Genomic DNA, 18,702 nt, shown 5'->3' with positions numbered 1-18,702 from the left:
TGGCACCAACTGACCGTGGCCGCTGGCCAAGCAACCTGAGTTTGCCCCACGGGGCAGCCAGTCCCTCTCGCACAGCACCACCTTGTCATCTTCCTCCTGCAGCAGGACGAGAGGCTCCTGAAGCACATGCAGGCCAGCATTGCACAGCTTCAAGGAGAGTACGAAAGACTCGGCACCACTGTGGGAAAGCTCCTGGATAGCTCTCAGGAGAAGCAAAAAGATATAGAGGTGGGTGGCTGAAAGCCCCAAGGGGTCAGAGCATCCTCCAGGCCATTCCAAGGCTGGGGACCTCACGGGATTTGTCCTCATGCCAACCTGTTTGCAGCCCTGCAGAGCTGCAAAATGCCTTTCCTGGAGGTTTGGGGCATGTGAGGGGTGTGCTTGGCTGGCTGGGAGGCAGCTTCAACCCTGCTGAGGCATCATGGGGTGTTTTCTGATTTGAAGGCTCGCTTCCTGTCCCTGGAGAGGCTGCAGAAGGAGATGGGAGAGCAGGAGGACCTGGAAGGAAAATTGGTACGTCCTCAAGGGGCCGCAGTGCCAGGCAAAGGGATTCCAGGCATGGTGACAAATGACCCTTGTCCCTTGGGTGCTCCATGGCAGAACCGGACAGAGGGAGGGAGGATTTCCAGACCAACTGTGGGACCCTCACCAGGCCCCAGTGTCTCCCTGCAGGGACCGAGCCCACAGGGCTGATGGGGCAAGTGGGGCTGTATCGCCACTTCTCCCTCTCCTCCTAACACTGGTGGGCCCTGGCCATCTCCCAGCAAACCTTCCTTACCTTTCTCCTGCCTTTCCCTGTTGCCAGAAAGCAATTAAATCCGCCCTGGGCAGCAAAGTCAGCCACAGCCAGTTTGAGGCCAATATAGAGCGGCTGACGGAGACGATGCAGAGCCAGGGACTGGCCCAGGAGCAGGGCTTGCAGCAGGTCCAGCAGCAGCTCCAGCAGCTCATGGAGGTGATGGACTCCAAGGTGAGGGCTGATTCGTCCCCACTACCCAATGCTGGCACCTTTGGGGACGGGCAGACTAAGGCAGCCTCCGTCCGAGGGTCTCCTCTCCCGGCTCTCCCCTCGGGGACTGCCACGTCCCACCCTGGGGCAGCGGGCTGAGGGGGTTCACCCATCCACAGCTGGACCGCCTGGAGCTCGAGCCCATTCAAAGCCAACTGGAGCGCTGTAAGAACGCCCTGAAGCAGCTCAAGGACAAGGTGCCGCAGACACAGGCAGCCAACGAAGCAGCTGGGATTAAGTGAGTGCGATGGGCACAGGGTGGCTTTTGGGATAGCGCTCGCTCTGTTCCTGCCCTCTGGCCATCGCGGCCAGTGTAGTGCCTTGGCACAGAAGCGATTTAGCCAGCGAATTGTGGGGATGGTGAGGAAGCAGCTGGGTCTTCTCCTCCCACCATGAGCCAGCAGCAGCTTCCCCACACTGGAGAAGGCACGAGGCGGGGGCACCTGCAGGACAGGGCCCTCCCAAACCAGCACTGTGGTGTGGGTACACAGGCTTTCTGGGGTCAGGGCCAGGGATGGTGGCTCATCCTCCCAAGCAGGGATGCCACACACAGTGCCCGGCAGACCCGGCTTGTGACCTCCCCTCCTCGCAAGGCACGGGGGTGTAATTGGCACTGAGGCAAGCGCTTCGAGGGCCATTTGGAATGGCAGGTGTGGGCACCTGTGTCTTTCAGCCCCTATCCCTGCCAGCCCTGGGCAGCTGCCGGGTTTCAGAGCAGGTAGCAGGGCCAATGTGAGTGTGTCCTGTTCCTCAGGCAGCAGTGACAAGGCTTATCCTAAACCCATGGGAACGCTGCATTCCCTGGGCTCAGTGCTTGCTCCCAGGCTGGGAGCATCCCATTCCGGTTAGAACTATCACAATCCCTTCCTTTGGCCTTGCCAGTACGCCCAGATCCCGTGGGACTGAGATGCATGGGACTGCAGTTGTGTGAGTGTCTGCAGGAGAAGTTCCTGTGCTTGTGGTGGGGTTTGAACACTCCCCTCTGTGGGTTCTTTGGTGCCTAATAGGAGGTTGATCTGGTTCCCAGCCCTCCAGATGCCTCGGATCTGGAAGCAGACAGACCGTGTTAGGCTGGTGGGGGACAAACCAGGCTCAACGCCCGGTGGTTCCCTCCGCAAATGCAGTAACTCCCTACAGGGCAGTGCCCAGCTCCTCACTGCTGCCTGCGAGCCATGTGTCCCCAGGAGCTCAGCCAGCCTTTCTCTCCCCTCCACAGGTACCCGCAGGCCCATTGCCACTGCCTGTCCTGCGACCAGTCCCTGACCGTGACGGCACCCGGCCCGTGAGTAGCATCCAGCACCGTGGGTGGGATAGGGGAGATGGGTTCTGGCGCTGCCCCGCTGTGTGGGACATGGGGGCTTGGGTGTCTGACCCTGCCAAGCGCCCTGCACAGGCCTGTCCAGCAACAGGGGGACAGTGACCCCTGCCTGGGACAGGGGGCTGCCACAAGCCAAAGGCTCTGGGGTGCTGCCTCGCGCCGGGGTGGGTCATTGCACCCAGTCACCCACATGCAGCCTCTGCCCTACCCAGGAAAAAGGAGTGCCTCCCGTTGCTGCCGTCATTGCCCACCCGCTCCACCATGAGCCCCACCACCAAGAGCCCCACCACCAATTCCAAACCCCTGGAGAAGCAGCAGCACGGCAACAGGTAGGGGAGACGGGGACCCAGATGCGGCCTCGTGTGTGCGAGCTGGCCCAGCCCGAGCCCTGGCAAGGGAGAGACCTTCCCTGCTGGAGGGTGGAGGGGTTGGGGTGGGAGACATCACACGGGGTCGGCTGTGCTTGCCCCAGCTCTGTGGGGTTTTACAGCTCCACCCAAGCTGCCCTGTCCAGCCCAGGTCTCTGTCTGAAGAGCGCTTGAGCTGTACGTGATGAGTTGTGTCTGGTCTCAGCCTGACCTCGGGCTTGGAGGGGCATCAGGTGCCTCCTGTGAAACCAGTCCCCTAAATGCAGCCCTGCAGCTGGGACAGCCCAGCTCCTGCCTCCTGGTGTCCCTCGTGGGGGTTGCAGGGACGAGCCACGGCCACAGCCACCTCACCATGACCTTGGGGAGACAGCAGATCCAGTGGGACTAGGGGAGCCCAGGGGGGGCTGTATCCCAGCAGGGAGCACCCCTGCGCCCTCCCTGTGGCACGGGGGGCACACAGCGTGCCAAGCGCTGAGCACGCCCGTGCTCCATCCCACAGGGAGCCATCGGGTGAGCGCAGGTTCCCCAGCGTGGTGCGGAGCAGCGGGGGCCCGCACACCACCACCTCCCCGCAGCAGCTCTACTCCCTCAAGTATCCCAAGCCAGCCAGGACCCTGCAACCAAGCCAGGTAGGGATGGGGAAGGCAGGGACACGGCAGGGCCGAGGGAGTCTGGGAGGTTGCTGGATTCAGCCCGCCACTCTGATCTCTCTCCTTCCTAGGATGAAGTGACATTTTTGGTGGGCACGGATGGCCGTGTCTACCGAGGCCAGCGGAAGAGCCAGTAGACTGCACTTGCGGGCAAGGAAGGTACATATGGGGTAGGCTTCCACAGGGACCCTGTGGGTGGGAAGAAGACAGCGGGGTAGAGGGGTTCTGGACACCAGCACCCCTGCTTTGGGGTGGCAGCAGGACCCCAGGTCTTGCTGTCTGCTGCTGGGCAGAAGCCCCATCCTGGGCTGGCAGAGCTGCCCTGAGGCTGCACAGGGGCTCACCCCTGCCCCTTGCCTCCAGGCTCTGCTGCCTCAACGGAAGACAGGCCAGCATCTTTCAAAAGACACCCCTCCCAGGCACCAAAGGACCTCCAGCTGGAACCCAGCACCCGACAGCTGGGCAGCTAGGCAGCATGGGCAGGTGTGGGAATATATGCTAGTCTAACGATGTGGCCTTATCAGGTTGCTAGGGAGAAGTTTGGAATACATCAAGGTCGAGGAGCAGCTACAGCGTGAGAAGAAGAAGGCAGTCTACCTGCAAGAATACTTACACAAAACTACTAGGGGAAACTTTGGGCTTTAGCCAAGCATTACATAAACATTAGACAAGATAGCAGAAAAGTACAAAAGGCCTGCTTGTTGCTTGCTAATAAACAACTTGATTTCCAATCATATTGATTGTCTGTGATCTTGTCCGGGGTACCTGCACGGGTTCAGTCTCCCACAGGCAGGCACAGATGTGGGTAGAAAAGCAGCTTTCTGGTTTTGGTTGTTTTGGATCAATAAAAAACCTTCAACCTCTTGTTATTGTTTTATTATTTTCTTTTTGTTTGTTTTTTTTTTTGTAAGCAAGATTGATTTGAAAACTAAAACCCAGGTCCCCTCTTCCCGGGAAAGGGCCATGGATGGCGGTGGCGGCGACTGGGTGCATCACCTTGATCAACCACGGCCCACAGTTCTGATTCCCCCCACAGGAACATAATGGAATGATTGCATATGTATCATAGAATCATAGAATAACCAGGTTGGAAGAGACCCACCGGATCATCGAGTCCAACTGTTCCTATCAAACACTAAACCATGCCCCTTAGCACCTCATCCACCCGTGCCTTAAACACCTCCAGGGAAGGTGACTCGACCACCTCCCTGGGCAGCCTGTTCCAGTGCTCGATGACCCTTTCTGTGAAGAATTTTTTTCCTAATGTCCAGCCTAAGCCTCCCCTGGCAGAGCTTGAGGCCATTCCCTCTTGTTCTGTCCCCTGTCACTTGGGAGAAGAGGCCAGCACCCTCCTCTCTACAACCTCCTTTCAGGCAGTTATAGAGAGCAATGAGGTCTCCCCTCAGCCTCCTCTTCTCCAGGCTAAACAACCCCAGCTCTCTCAGCCGCTCCTCATAAGGCATGTTCTCCAGCCCCCTCACCAGCTTTGTTGCTCTTCTCTGGACTCGCTCCAGAGCCTCAACATCCTTCTTGTGGTGAGGGGCCCAGAACTGAACACAGTACTCGAGGAGCGGTCTCACCAGTGCCGAGTACAGAGGGAGAATAACCTCCCTGGACCTGCTGGTCACGCCGTTTCTGATCCAAGCCAAGATGCCATTGGCCTTCTTGGCCACCTGGGCACACTGCTGGCTCATGTTCAGTCGGCTGTCAACCAACACCCCCAGGTCCCTCTCCTCCAGGCAGCTTTCTAGACAGACTTCTCCTAGTCTGTAGCACTGCATAGGGTTGTTGTGCCCCAAGTGCAGGACCCGGCATTTGGCCTTGTTAAACCTCATGCCACTGGATTCTGCCCAGCGGTCCAGCCTGTTCAGATCCCTTTGCAGAGCCTCCCTACCCTCCAGCAGATCGACATTTCCACCCAGCTTAGTGTCGTCCGCAAACTTGCTAAGGGTGCACTCGATGCCTTCATCCAGGTCATTGATAAAGACATTGAACAGGGCTGGACCCAGCACTGAGCCCTGGGGAACCCCACTTGTCACTGGCCTCCAGCTGGATTTCACACCATTTCCCACCACTCTCTGGGCCCGGCCAGCCAACCAGTTTTCCACCCAGGAGAGTGTGCGCCTGTCCAGGCCAGAGGCTGACAGTTTCCGAAGCAGAATGCTGTGAGAAATTGTGTCAAAGGCTTTACTGAAGTCCAAGAAGCCTACATTCACAGACTTTCCCTCATCCCGTAAGCCAGTCACCTTGTCATAGAAGGCAATCAGGTTAGTTTGGCAGGACTTGCTTTTTGTAAACCCGTGTTGACTGGGCCTGATCACCCGGTTCTCTTGCATGTGCTTCATGATAGCACTCAAGTTCACCTGAAAGAATATGTTGTAAACAGGATTATTCCATTGTTAGCTGAAAAATTTACATCAAAACTACCTAATAGGAGAAAATTTAGACTACCAGGGAAACTGCTATTTCTTTCATAGTGTCTGATTTCTGCTGAACATTCTAGCTTTTACTGAAAATGGAGCACGAGTCAAAATACTCTTGTGGCTCTAAAAAGCTGCTTCAGTGACTCATGATGATTATAGTTTAAGTGCAGTGCTCTCCTTTCTGGACAAGTCTATCTGTCAGCATCCCAGTTTCCATAGTCAAGGATGTGCTGCAAATATAGCACAAGCTGGCTTTGAAGATGAGGATTAGGGCTATAGCATGGAGACAAGCATGTGGCTGGAATGCATATAAGTGAGGAGAAAGGGAGAGGGTTGGATTAAAGAGTTTCCATTACAAACATGGTCTTCTTCCCCACTCACTGTCCATTTTCCTATAAATCCCTGTCCTAAGTTTGAGTTCAGTGGATGGTTTGTCCATGTGGTGAAAGGAGAGGATAAAGGAAGAATGGGAATCATCTGGCAATATCATTATGAGATAGGAACTTCCAGGGTTGAGCACAAAAAGATTAAAAAAAAAAAATTAAAAAAAAAAAGATAAGACTATTATACCAGCCTGGAAATTTCTCATCTCCATGTTGACTTTGTCAGACAATTCACCCATGGTGTCTAAAATGAGCTTAGATACTGTTATAGGCATCTCAGTTGAATACTATGAGCTGTTCAGCTCAATATGTCTGCAGCAGCTGTTAGTCAATGTGACTGTCTGACAATGACACCTGGGGCAAACTGAGCTGCCCCAGGGATTCCTCCAGCACTTAAGAGATGTGCACATGGCCACCAGTCAACTCCATGTAGATGTTTCAGATATACCTCTGTGTGGCTGATGACCTATGGCCTATGTTTAGACAGATTTCATAGAATTATAGAATCATAGAATGTCCTGAATTGGAAGAGACTTACAAGGATCATTGAGTCCAACTCCTGTTGCTGAATAGGACAAACTCAAAATTCACATCATGTATCTGAGGGTGTAGTCCAAATGCTTCCTGAATATTTTCAGGCTCGGTGCTGTGACTGCTTCCCTGGAGCATCAGTTCCAGTACTCTACCACCCTCTGGGTGAAAAACTTTTTCCTAATATCCAACTTAAACCTTCCCTGGCATATCTTCTTGCCATTCCCTCAGGTCTTATCATTGGTCATCAGAAAGAAGAGATGAGTGCCACCTCCTCCTCCTTATCCCCTTGTGAAGAAGTTGTAGACTGCAATGAGGTCTCCCCTTGGTATCCTCTTCTCCAGGCTAAACAGGGCAAGTGACTTTACCTGTGACTCATATCAGCTCTAATGAAGCTTGGACAACTATTACATGTGTACATGGATACGAAAGTCTAGGTGCCTTAACCTTGAATAAGTTGCCATACTCAGTGGATGAGTGTGAGAGCCCTGAAGGCACTGATAGATCTTAATGTCAACAACCTGTCCTGGTCGGGGCTTCCACCTGCACCCTCTGCCCATGGGCCCAGGATGCCCATTTCAGCTCAGCCCTGGACTTTCAGTTCCTGCTTGCTCTCTGTCACTGAGATACCAGTTTCTAGTCTGTATCTGCCCTGACTCAGATGTACCAAACCTTTCAAATGTATGCTGCAACCTTGTCCCTAGCCATACCTTTAGTGCTATATACTAGATGGACTCAGGAGGCAAAATTTTTGTAGCCCTGTCTCCAGTCCCTTGCTTCACCACCTTCTACTCGTGGCTGACATCGTGGCATGAACCTTGGCTCTGGTTCACAATTTGCCATGTCTGGAGCTGCCAGTGGAGGCTGTTACTGGCACCCAACTTTGTCCTCCATGCCAAGAGACTGGGAGACTATGTTCCATTAGTGATGGAACTGTCTGCACAAGCATCACCCTTGGTTCCTGTTTCTCTCTCCCTTAGAGAAGTCAGTGAACCAAATTTGATTGATTGATGTTGCTGCTGCTATTCATTTCATGGACCTATGGCAGATGCAGGATCTGGCCAAACACTTATAAATTGGAGTGCATAGTGACATTGTGGGATCATGAAGGTATCTCCCTCCCATAAAGTAGCCTATAAAATTGTGTTACTAATGTGCGAGAAGCTTTATAACTGTCATCCAAGAGCCTTCATTCTGAAAGGTTGCACTGAAACTTTTCGAAACATCAGCTGAAATTACTCAATCAGTCTGAGACTACAGAAAGCCAGGAACAATATATATAAATGAAGAGAATGATTTAGCACCTGTGGGCCCGCATATTTTTACAACTGCTTAATACCACCATGTACTGGTCTACTGTTTGCATGACATGAGAGGAGGAAAAGCTTTTTCATAATACAACAGCACATCGAGATTGGCCTAAGTATTCCAGTATGAGGAGAAGGAAAGGCTTTAGAAGACTGCCTGGCAGGAAGAGACATGGAAAATTAAGCTGTTATTAACATACAACACAACTGTGGGGAGTCATCATCAGTTTTCCTAACATGAGTCGAGATTTCCAGTATCAAGAAATCACTGCTCACTGGGAAGGAAAACAAACCACATGCTTTGTTCTGGCAGGAAGCTGGGAGAGTACTTAAGTAGAGCACTGGTGGTTAGCATAGTGATAGGGCTCCTGTCATGCTCAGTGAGGTACAAATTTTGAATTACACACAAGACAAAAAAGACATCTGAACCTGTACATCTTTATGAGCTAGTAAAACTTTACATTTTGGAAATGCACATTGCCTCAGCTACAGAAGGAATTCATGGAGTTGTCCTGCAGAAATGACCTACCCTGTTCTGTAATTTCTGGACCTACCATGACTTACTCTAATCAGGAAAATAAAGAAGTAGAGCCATAGCAATGGGATAAAGATATACTACGTATTTCATTAAATATTTCCTTGAACTATTGACTTCAACTCTTTCTAAATGCTGCCAATGCTTCTGAGAGACAACCTACAACTCAAAACATGGTAGATTCTAATCAGCTTTCATCCTTATCCTTGGCAATTATGTTAGAGGTGTACTTCCCAAGAAGGCTCTGTTTTGGAGGCAAGAGAATTATAAACAAAATGTTGTACATACATAGGCTGTTCTTTTCCCAACCTTGAAACTCCTTCCATCTGCTCTGCTGCATACTGTGGAGACTATTGAGAAGGCAAAGAATGTCTTTAAATTGGAGGGTCTCTTTGTGGCCCTGTCAGGGAAATAATTAAATCTAGCCTGTGTAATCTAATGCTCAAGGGATTTGCTCTTTACACAGTTTTAAGGTCTTGTAGAATGTATGGGGTTCAATGTCAGGGAATGTGCCTAGTGAAGCAAGTTAATAAAGCAAAAGATGGGAGGTTGTACTATTTAAAACAAGAAACAAAACTGAAGAAGTTGAGCATTACTTGATCAAATACAGGTAAATATACAGGAGACAAAAATATCTGTCATTTTCTTCTGGAGATGGAATAACAGAAGTTATTTTATGGTGGAGCAAGAGAAATAGAAGATATAGAATGCCACAGAACAAAAATACCTCCAGGATGACCTCTTAAGAAATAGACTACTGGTAATGGCTGTTATTCAGAGAGAAACACACCCATCGTAGACAGTTCTTCATCTCAGTCATTGAAAACTGGGCAAAATGGAACAAGGAGTCATTCTTGTATGAGCAGAAAGTTGGAGTAGGTTATGGAATAATAAAATTTTCCCTTCAATCTTATCTCTGACTTGAAAATATGACTGGCAGTCAGGAATGAACCTGTAGAACAATATACACTAAATTTCATTGTCTTCAGGAGGATGCGTGTGGGTTTGATTTTCTATTTGGCAACTGAAAACAGAAACTCTTTTATTCAAAGAGAGGGAATAAAGAGCATGGATGATTTTTTGATTGCAGCTGAGTCAGAAAAGTCTCTAGATCTCAGTCAAAACAGACCTGTTGAAGTCACTACAACAACTGTTGCCACAGTTGGTAAATGCCTGGGGATATATTCAGCCCATCTTTCTGCCAGCCTGAGTTTCATCCTTAAATATACTTGTAGGACTCTGTTTCTCTGTTTGGTCAGGAAGGCTGAGAACAGAACTTCAGGACTTATCCCTGTGAGTTCAGCCTATAAAGCACTACTGACTGAAGGAAAGGAACCTTCAATCAGCAACTACAGGGAATGTTTGGTTAGTTTGGGCTGACCTAGTGTTTCTGCCCCTTAAAAGTAATGATGGTATCCTTAATACTTTACAATAATGAACTTTATGATTGCTGAACTATTCCTTGTTTCGGGTTTCTCTGTCCCTGCCCACTAGATGGTCTGATTGGGGTGGATGAGGGAGATCGCTTCAGCCTTGCAAAGGGAGTAGAAGGTTTGCTGGAGGAGTCCCTGACGATGTTTCCACCACAGTTGATGGTAGGTAATCACATCACCACACACCTGCTGCAATCAGCAAGACACTCAGAAAGAGACAGAGCCAAGTAAAGGGTGTTCCAGATGAAACAGCCCATTCATAGACACAGCTCCAAGCAGCTCTGAGAGAACACAGGAGAGAAAGGAGCAAGAAAGTGCTCCTTAGGACAACAAATTTCTCCTAACTATACATTGTGGAACATTCAATGAGGCTTGTTTCTGCCTTCTTTGTGTGGCACTCCTTCACCCAGACACTTCTCACTCTTATTCTGTGCTCCCAGGACTTTATTAATGCAGGCAACGTTGTCCCTGTAGTTGTTCCTCTTAACACAGAGAGGCCTCTTACCCTACTGGAAGTTTCATCTCTCTGAGAAGAGAACCATTGCGATTTTTTCCTCAGAAGTATGAGGCAGAAATGCAAGAAATGCATTCCATTATCCCTGGAGAGTCAATTAATCCTCATAGCACACTTTCCAGCACTTAAGCATAGCTTTAATTTCCAATTTATGGAGGTATGGAGGAGCTATATAAGTTTAGATCTCATTCAGCCAAACAAACTCTTGAGTGTGTCCTCTGCCTTGGCAGTTGAGATCCTAGGCACCAGCCATCCACAAATAAATGTGAGAATTTAACTGTGACATAGATAATGATATTTTCTTTTTGTAACCTGCTGACATGAAACTCTGCCTGGTTTTTGTAGGATCCCACAGCTCTGCTGGAACCACCTGTTTTCAGCCTAGATCATTCTTCACATTTACTGCTTATCCAACTAAAGTGATTATCATTCTACATTAGAAATATTCATTTGCATTTCACCTTTTTCATTGCAGTGAAATCAAAGGCCCGACACAATACAACTCCAATCTTCCAGACTGTCATGGGGACGGAAAACACCTCTGATGTCAAAGTGTATATTTTAGGGAAGACATTGCAAACATTGTTTTTACCAAGTTTAATGGCACAAATAATACAAATTGTACTATCCCTCTGGGTGCACTGTATTTTTAGGGGAAAAAAACACATAAAGGTCAGTTTGCTTTTCTGAGGCAGCTACACTAAAATAGATGCAAAAAATTTTTGGATGTCCAGTAGTTTTTCCTACATCCAAACGACTCAGAGAACTAAGCAGTTTCAAATGAGATATTATCAAAATTGTTTTTGTAATCCTGACTAAATGTCTGACATTAGTCAAATGCTTGGGTGAATGAAGCCTGCAAGTCAAGGGGCAGAATGAATGTCATTGTGGTATCCTCCTACAAGTCCTGGTAGAAACGACTTCATTTTAAGACAGTCATAAGTAGATGGGAAAGAGTGGAATCACTTTGGGTGGATCTGTTCCATGCTTGGTTTTGTGTGGTACTCTTTTGTATAAATTGTTCCACACTCAGTGGGTCAAACAAAGACTGACTCGCCACCTGTGTGATGAGAGGCCCACAAGACATTTGAAGATGTAGCTTCAAATCAGACAGAACAGGAGTTGGAAGATTAATTTCCCTTATCTCAAATGAGTATCTAAACCACTAGATCTCTGCTAGGAATATCTTTCAAAGCTTTTCTCATTTTCACGAGAAATTCCAACAAACATTTTCTTGGTAAGGATTTGTGGGAAAACAACTTTAGCCAAACATGCCTCGCTATGCTGTGACTAGCACTGAGCAAAACACCAACACGTTCTTTGGTGCTATCTCAGGTTCCTTCCTTGGACCATACTTTTCATATATTTCTCTGATATTTCCTTGCTTAGGATTTACTTCTCCTTTTAGCCATTTGGACCAAGACTTCATCAAACTCCTGTCCTAGAAAAAGGACAGTAGAATCTGGATTTTTTCCTTTGGGCAATTTTCTTCACTTCATGTAGCATGGCACAAATGCATGCTGCTGACCTTCTCTCATGAATCTTTTAACACTGGCACCTCCCAAAGTACAAAGATCTTCGCAAGCTGGAAGTACCTCCATCTTCCCAGGTCCTGCCACAGCTATTGTCTTTCTCTCCTTTTCTGGACTCACACTGTAATCTCTGTATGACTCAGGAGACTGCTGGAGTGAGAATTTCCCTGTGTGCTTCAGTCTCCCCATGGCATCAGCTTCTAAGAAATCATGACAAAGAAAAGTTACATCCACCAAATGATCCAGGGGTGAGGTAAGTTTATTGGGAATCCATCTCCTCAATATACCTCCTTTGCAGGAAACATCATTTTATATTAAAAAGAAGGAAAAATGGAAGTTCTATACCAGGTTAAGATTTACCCCAATGGGCCATTCCCATGTCCTCAGTTGATTGACAGCCAGGAGCCAGATGGAAACACAGATGCACAAGTTGTAGACCTTCCCTGATGTAGCCCTTTAGAATATGTGGAAAATTTGACTTTGCTTGCTACTTTGCAAAAACACAGCAGAAGCTCTACAATGGCCTATCTCTAAAGCATCCATTTGTTTGGTTATGGGCACTGACTGCATGGAAGAACCATTCCACAGTGTCCAGGTGAATGAGTTTCAGAATACAGATTACCAGTAATGGTATCAAACATCCAATGATACCAGTGTCAGAATTTTATAGCTTCAGGCATCTGGAGATCAGCATAGCACTGATACCCCATGGCTATATAAAAATAAATTGGGAGACAAGCTGGCAAGGTGGAACAGATTTAGTCCTTGGGTGAAAATAGTGCTTCTCAGTAGAGTGCAGCAAAGCAAGATACTTTCAAGCACTTCTGTACTGAGAAAACCAGAAGAGGTGTCAGTGGAGCTGGCTTGGGAATGAATGAATTCAGAACAGTTAAAGGATTCTGCTCTGCCATTCAGCAGCCTTTGTTCTGCCTCTCCCAAGGAATCCTTACAGCAGATAAGAGGTAGTAAAGGCAACTCCAGATGAATGGTCATTCATTCTGCTACACCGCTACCCTTAGATACAACAAGAAATTAAATGCTTACAGACCCACTCTACACCCCAAAGAGGGGATCCTGCCTTCTGGGGACTGGTCTCCTTCCAGGGATGGGTGATTGCGTTGTCTTGCTGTTGGCCTTATGCCAAATGCAGAACTAGAGAGAAGTAGTTGGACTTCTGCCAGTCTCCCTCTTTGCTGAGTCAAGAGAGTGTCAACGGAATGAGAATGTGGCCTTCTTATGTTCAGCTCATGCAAAATACTGAGGTCTGCAAAAATACAAAGCATTATAAGACTAAATGTACAGACATCTATGACTCTGAGATATTGAAATAATGAAAGATTAATAGCTGTATTTCAACAGTTAACAGTCCATCAAGGATTGAAATGAATTTTTCCCTATGCTACAGAAATTGTTAAAATTGAGCTGCTAGAAGCTGGCTGTTTTAAAAGGAAATTCTAAACTTGTCCCTTTCCCATACTGCTGTATGTACAATTTAAATTAACACAGAGAAAATGAAGCTTTGAAATGCAAAGGTGAATATGAGTCAAGAATACATTATGCATAAAGTTTACATATGGTGATGACAAGTGTCATCACATCCATGTTGCATCCACCACACTCTTCAGAAAATTACTAATGCAGTTTGAATGTCTTCTTTCTTTAGTAAAATATGTATCAGTCAGATAGAAATGCCTAAATAGCAATATATTCTATGGTTATAAAATCTTAATGCTTGCATTTTACTGCTTCAGTTCTTTACTCTTATAATATCGTTCTTTATTAGAAGATAACATTTGAGGGCAATGCCTGAATGCAGCCAAACAAATGTTCCTTTCAAACATTCTTACTGGTTACATTTTCTACACCTCAAATCACACTTCTTGTAACTGATTTTGGAAGGTCCAATACTTTTTGATGTGCGTTTTCCTAAGCTGGTGTCTGGTCCCTGAGGGCACCAACAGCTCTTTGCTGACCCTAATCCACCTCACCCAGGGCCTCTCCCACCCCTGCCTGTGGCCTAGGACCACAATGTAGCCCACCCAAGGCCACCAGTCCATTCCACACCCTAGAGAGTCCTCAGCCCATGCCGTGCCCTTACAACCGTGCAAGGTCCAGCTATGACCTTACCAGTATTGAACAGAGTGGAAGAATTATTTCACAAGCCTTAAAAGACCACATTTCTGCTTATGCACCACAGCGTTTGCTTTTTCCTGCAACAGCATGACATTGTTGGCTTAATTTCAATAACTACCCCCCCCCATCATTTCTTGCAGAATGGCTATTTAAGCAGCTGTTCCCCATCATGTGCTAGTGTAACTGATTATTTCTGCTATATACAGTATCTTCCACTTGCCCTTAGTGAATTGCATTTTCTATTCTTTGTTTTTCCAGACCATATCTTGAAGTAGCAAAATTTATTTCTAAATATGATTGTGCCCTTCAACTACTGGTGCTCCTGTTTGACCTGGTACTTAGTAGGAACAGCACTTACTACATCATCCAGGCTTTTACCCTGGTAGATATTTTGAAGTGTAAATAATACAACACTACAGAAGTTTAAAAAAGTCAGTGATTCATGATCCACCAGGTCCACCAGGGTGTTCATTGAAGTTAGCTGGCAAAAACATACAAGCTGAATGATCAGGAGTAAATTTACTGCTGGAGTGGTTCTGGACAACTCTCAGTTCAAATCTGCAGAAAGACTTCAATTTTCTATCCCGAATTTGTGGCACTGAAGCTTCACCGCTTTGCCAGCCTTTTACTAAGACTCTGTCAGCTTCTGTAAAAATGAGGAAAGCTATCACCTTGCCCACTAAATATTTAAATGTTTCCCTGCCATAATTCCTGCAGAAATCCCAAAAGGGATCAGCTGCTTTTTAAAGGTCATTGCTTACTGCATTGGTCACAACTGTTCCCACACATACTTCTCCTGTTATCTGTAATTCCATATGGTTCCTCACTATGTCTAAGTGCTGTGTCCCATCCTGGACTGCAAATTTCTTGGAACCAGAAATGTTTTGTTGTTATACATTTGTAGAGAGAGTTATGCAATGAGGTTGTAGTCACAAGTTGAGACTGTAATTCAAAACAAAAAATATATGCAAAGGCTTAGAGCAATCAAAACCACACTTGGCTTTCATTTCAGAGCCATCTCTCATATATTTTGATGTGAACTATATCTGAGTATGTGGTGGGTTGACCCTGGCTAGACACCAGGTGCTCACCAGGCCACTTTATCACTCCTCCTACTCAGCTGGACAGGGAGAGAAAATGTAGCGAAAGGCTCACCCATTACTGTCACAGGCAAAACAAATTCAGCTCCAGTGTGGGGTACTGCACAGACTGCAGGTGGATATCTGCTACACCATAAACCTCCAGGGGCTGCAGGGTAACAGCCTGCCTCACCATACTCTTCACCACAGGCTGCAAGGGAATCTCTGCTTTGGCACTTGGACACCATCATCCTCCTCCTTCACTGACCTTGGTGTCTGCAGAGTTTTTTCTCTCACATGATCTCACTCATCTCCCCAGCTGCTGTTGCCACAGATTTGGGTGGTTTTTTTTTTTTTTTTCCTTTTCTAAATACATTATCACAGAGGCACTACCACCACTGCTGATGAGCTCAGCCTTGGCCAACAGTAGGTCTGTCTTGGAGCTGGCTGTCATTGACAGGATTGTCATTGTTGGATATGGGGGAACTACAAGCATCTTCTCACAGAAGCCACCCCTGTAGCCTCTCCTCTAACAAAACCTTGCCATGCAGACCCAATATAGAGTAACACTTAGGATCAACAGGCCGTAGGACCATAGAATTATTTTACCGCTGAAACAAAATGACAGAGCTGCTGCAAGCTGAAAACATCCACTGGAAATTTCTTGATTAGAGAGATGTCAAAAAAAGCTTACAGGAGAATGTAGCATCATGTGTTGCTTCCTCCTTACCAAGCACTGGAATTTCAGATGTTTTGTTTCCCATTATGATTTCAGAGCAAATAAAATTACTTGCTTCCCTATACAACTGAGAGCAGACACAACCATACCCTGTGTAAATTATGTTAGTCTAGTTGCTATTTTAATAATATTAATCACACTAACAGTACCTGTGCTTTTCATATGAAGCTATTTAAGCTGCCTTTAGAGTCCTGTAGGTTTCAGAGGCATTCTCCGTGCCTGTTTCTAGAAAATACTTTTGGATGTTCTATACATCCTTGTGTAACCTGGCAATGAGATAATCTTCTCCTTGGCTTTTAGTAACCTCACAGTGTTGAAAACAGAGAAGATGCAGCCTTTAAGGCTGACATTGCCTTTTCTAGTCATGTAAGTGAAGATCAAATTAATCTCATGTGTAGGATAGACCACCTACAGGCCAGTTTTTCATATTTTTCTGGAGCACCAACAACCTGCCATTGTTATCAAAAGGAGATCAGATTTAATCTGCTGCAGCAAATCCTGTAATACTAGAAAATGACAGGGTTTGGTGATTTAGAGAAATGCAATATCAACTAGATTGTTCAAATATGAATCTGTCATCCTCCCCCTATGCCAAGGAAGATGTTACAGAATGTAAAAACAAGATAACAGAAAGGAGAAACAAGTACTCTGCTGATCCCATACACATTAATAGTATCATTTCAGAGAATGACTAAAGATTGCCATGAGTCAATGATTCCTCCTAAACATTTTGTCTAAGAACACCTACCAACCCCAGCTTGACTGGCAATGAGCAGATTAACATGCTTCAGTTATGATGGGAGCTCATTTTGAAGTAATTCACCATTAATATCAGCACATCAGGCATCAGTGCTCTTTCTGTGATGTGGCAAGTCACTTAAAGGGTTATTTTACGCACTCTCCATTTTCTAACACAAGAAACCTTCATATAGAAGATAAAAGAATGGGGGGGGCAAGAGTTTTGTTGCTGGGGAAAAGTACTGCCTAGGAAGCCAGCTGAATTAAATCTTGTGCTTATCTGCAGGCCAGAAAAACAGAATCCTACACGTTTTCCTCTGTGAAGCATCTGATGAAACAATGCTTCAGAAATATAAGCCAGATTCTTTCAAAAACCGGCCTAGCATCTTGTCACCTCTGTAAAGAATTGCTTTAGAACTCAACTCAGGGGCTCTGCAGCTAAGACAGCACAGTACATGTCTTTTATGGCTCAGACTCTCAGCATTTCTGTAGCTTTTATCATTCTTGCAAACTCAGTGTCCCTGGAAGCAGGGAAGGCCAGCCCAAGCCAGAGTCTGAAGGCTCCCATGTTTCTTGACTCATGAGAGAAACAGGGCTGCAAAGAAAGGAATTCTCAGAAGCCTAAAAGTTTGCTTCATATTTTATTTAAAAATTGAACAGAATTATTTCCTCTCCCCCCCGTCCCCCAATAGAAGGAGAAGAAACAAAAAGGAATTGCCTTTCCCCTGGAAACATGACTGTTTCTAGATTTTGTTACTGTTCCAAGGCTAAATACACGTACATAAGCACATACATACACAACCCCACCGGACTTTCCCCTCTTTGATCTGGCTGACAGGGAGATTTCCTCTAAGGATATGTCTTATACTGCAGTAACTGCAAGATACTGATCTGAACGGACTTAAAACCTTGTACAGTATAACAGCTCCCTATTTGCAGCCTAATTAGACTTATTGTATACATTCACAGGAAACAGCTCCATCCTGTAACAAGAAAAACACTTTGAGATCTGCTTGTGAAAACCTCTACACAGATATAAGAACTATTATTTCAAGAGAAAAGGTTATACAGACTAGCCTTACATATACTTTCTGGGGTTTTTACTTGCTTTAGAATGTCTCAAATTCAAGTCTGCCTTCCAGTATTAATTTTGATTGTAGTTTCACCCATCAGGCTATCACTCCTACCACTTGCTGCTTCAGAGAGCAAATAAAGAATAAAATGCTTGTGAATCGTCTGTCTGCTGTAGATTATAAAGATGTCACTCATAGTGCCTTGAGAGGTGAATTTAGTAGCTCATTTCCTTTTAACTTCTGTTGCAATTAATATACAAGCCAAAGGTCTTCTGTATTAAAAGGAAGAAAAAATAATCTTTTCTTCAAAGGAATCCCATAAACGATCAAGAACTGCCTACTCCTTTGTAAAAAGTATTCATTCCGCAGTGCAGGTGTCCCAGGAATCCACCAGTCTTAACAGCATCACAGGAGAGTGATGGCATGTGTTGAGGAAAGAGACAAGCCAAGGAACAGCTACTCTCTGAAACCTGTTTGGAATAGGATGAAAGGGTGAAGGGAAACTTCTCGATGGCCCAGAGAGCAATGTGAAAGACAGTCCTGTTTGGGGAAGATTTTTCCAGATCATTGAAACTGTTCCTGACTCCAAATTAGGATATACACCCTCCTTTCCCAAAGAAGAATGGTCTTCTTTTCTTATCAATCTTGTTTACTTCAAGGACTCTGACATGTTTCTCTGATTCCAAGAAAAATCTGTCATCCATAGTGAAAATTTGAAAGAATCATTTGAAAATGAAAATCTTAAATTCACTATTTTAAAAATGTGTTTGCTTTTTTTCTTCCTAAGAGTTTAAATTTTCCATCACTTTAGTGGCTTTCTGAAGATTAGTTTTCAGGGAAACTGCAACAATTGAATAAACAAACAGGCTGATATTTTTCAGTACAAAAGTCTGGCTAATATATTCCTGATCAACACTAGTGTCCGCAAAGTCATAAG

This window comes from Phaenicophaeus curvirostris, chromosome 3 (genome assembly GCF_032191515.1).
Source record: "Phaenicophaeus curvirostris isolate KB17595 chromosome 3, BPBGC_Pcur_1.0, whole genome shotgun sequence".
Taxonomy (NCBI): domain Eukaryota; kingdom Metazoa; phylum Chordata; class Aves; order Cuculiformes; family Cuculidae; genus Phaenicophaeus; species Phaenicophaeus curvirostris.
Note: the sequence above shows the minus strand (reverse complement) of the source record.